Source organism: Agelaius phoeniceus, chromosome 7 (assembly GCF_051311805.1).
Source record: "Agelaius phoeniceus isolate bAgePho1 chromosome 7, bAgePho1.hap1, whole genome shotgun sequence".
In the NCBI taxonomy this organism is placed as follows: Eukaryota; Metazoa; Chordata; class Aves; order Passeriformes; family Icteridae; genus Agelaius; species Agelaius phoeniceus.
Genome location: NC_135271.1, coordinates 261,810 through 263,982, shown reverse-complemented (window position 1 = coordinate 263,982; position 2,173 = coordinate 261,810). Strand labels below are relative to the sequence as shown.

Here is a 2,173-nt window from a genome sequence, read left to right as displayed (position 1 = left end):
CTGGCCTTGGCACAGAGATGCGGGTCCTGTGCCCTGGGCTGCGGTGCCATCTCTGGGTCTCTGCTGCTCTGCAGGCCTCTCGGGAAACACTGCTTTCTGCAGTTAGGTTCCTGAAGAGGAAGGATCTCAAGCAGCTGCTGAAGACGGATCAGATGTGGAGATTTGCCGAGTGCTTGGTAAGGACAGGCTGGAATGCCCAGCCCGATGCCTGGAGAAGCCGCCTGCCCCGGCGCCTGCGGCTGCTGGCCGGGCCTCAGGGCTCTGTGGGCGGGGGGCGAACAGTGCCGGCCGTAGGGGGCGCCCGGCCCAGGGGCAGGGCCCACATCAACCCTTTCCCTCCGTGCCCTGCCGCTCTCTGCAGCTGGCAGAGGACAGGAGCCGAGCGGCCGAGCACCTGCGCCGGGCCCTGCCGTACCTGCGGAGCGCACAGGAGCCCCTGCGAGAGGCGGCCGTCAGGTTCATGGGTGAGCCCCAAGCCCGGCTCCCGCCCGCCCCGCCGCAGCTCGGCCCCAGCCCCGCCTGCTGTCCCGGCAGCAGGATCCGGGCGCGGGCAAGTGCAGCCCCCGCTGGCCTGGGCATTGCTGCTGCCGCCCTCTGGCAGCCGTGCCCTCGGGCGGCAGCGTGCGCCAGGGGCCCGGGCTGAGCCCTGCCGGGCCAGCAGCCCGTGTGGCCTCAGGGCTGGCAGCGGCCGTGTGCGGCAGCTGTGGCTCTGAAGGCAGGACACGCTCTGTGTTCGCCAGGGATGGCCGGGCGCTACCTGACAGGGCAGCAGCCGGAGTTCCGCATCATCTGCAGGGGTGAGTGAGGCCCGCGGGCTCTCGCCGGGGGCTGCCGCTGGCACCTGCGTTCCCTGGCCTGCCCGCCCACGGCTCCGCTCCCTGCGCGCCCCAAGGGCAGCGTGGCCACAGCACAGACACCTTGCAGGGGCCTGCGGGACATTCCTGGCCAGCAGCTGCCAGCTCGTCCTTCTTGTCTCCTGCTTCCTCCAGACTGCCTCCTCCAGGCTGTGGCATGGATGAGGCTGGAGGCTCTCCCCAGCTGTGCGCAGATCCAGCCTCTGACCGTGCCTCTGTTTCTCTCTCTGCAGCCCTTCAGGACATGACGGATGACTCCAGCCCAGCCATCTCATTCCTGGCGCTTCAAGCTCTGTACATCCTTTTAGCTGTACAGAGCGTTCCCTCCTCCCGACTGCAGAAGATGCGAGACCAACTGTGCCGCCTCTGGCAGTCGCGGCCTTTCCTGTGTGGCCGCGGCTGAGTGTCCTGCCGCGGCGCTGCGGAGAACTGATCCGGGAGGCTGCGTCTGCTGGGGCCACCTGAGCCTGCGGGGAACACCTCTCCTCTGCCAGCACTTCCTTTCCCTTCACCCACTAGAGGAACATTAAATTGCTGTTGTTGGATAGCTGGCTGTCCAGGAGCTTTCTCTCGGTGCAGAGTGTCTTCAGGCCAACCGGGAAGAGGGCAAAAAGGCTGCTTGCTCTCAGCCACTTGCCCAAGCGTGCGCTGTGGAAGGGAAAGTGGCCAAACGGCCCTTGGCCTTTGGTGCTTCCTGCAGGGATGTTTTTGTTCCTGCGTCAAGTCTTCTGGAGCTGGGGGAACAAGTGTGTTCCGTGTCCATGGCAGAGCAGAAAGTGGCAGGATGTGTCTGCTTCCAGCGCTTGTCTTGGCTCTTGCTTCACAGTGCTGGCAGCGTCATCAGAGACACACCACAGGTTCTCTGATGCCAGAGTCATGCCAATCTTCGGCACTTGCCCGGCTTCCTGCCAGGTTCACCTGGGAAAATGGCTGCTGGTGCCAGTCCATTCCCTTGCCCAGAAGGCACCCGCTTGTGTTTGGACACCAACTGCTGGCCACAGCCAGATGGGCAGCACCTGCAGCATTGGCCATCGGACGCTGGGCTGATGTTTTTATCCAGAGAGCAAGAAAACCAGCCAGAAGCACACAAGGAAACTTGAAAGTATCTCTGTAAGAATGTCATTGTCCTGTCAAAGTCAATAGCGGATGGTGGTTTTGTGCTGCAGATAATCACTTCCGAGCAAAAATCATTCCAGGAAGGGACAACAGCTCCTGCCTTCTGACAGATACCCAGTGTGGCCACCAATTGCTCCAGGTGCTCCTGCCAACAGCCACCTGTTGGCAGAAAAGACGGCATAGCCACCAAGGCACGTTGGCTT

The 2,173-nt window shown here is 63.3% G+C and overlaps 1 long non-coding RNA gene across 1 annotated transcript; it reads left to right on the top strand.

The window, feature by feature from the left end:
- Positions 1 to 393: 393 nt before the first annotated feature.
- LOC143694553 (uncharacterized) lies at positions 394 to 1,104 on the top strand. Its single transcript, XR_013183131.1, has 3 exons — positions 394 to 464; positions 741 to 797; positions 1,088 to 1,104. It is a non-coding gene; the product is annotated as an uncharacterized LOC143694553 (long non-coding RNA).
- Positions 1,105 to 2,173: the final 1,069 nt, after the last annotated feature.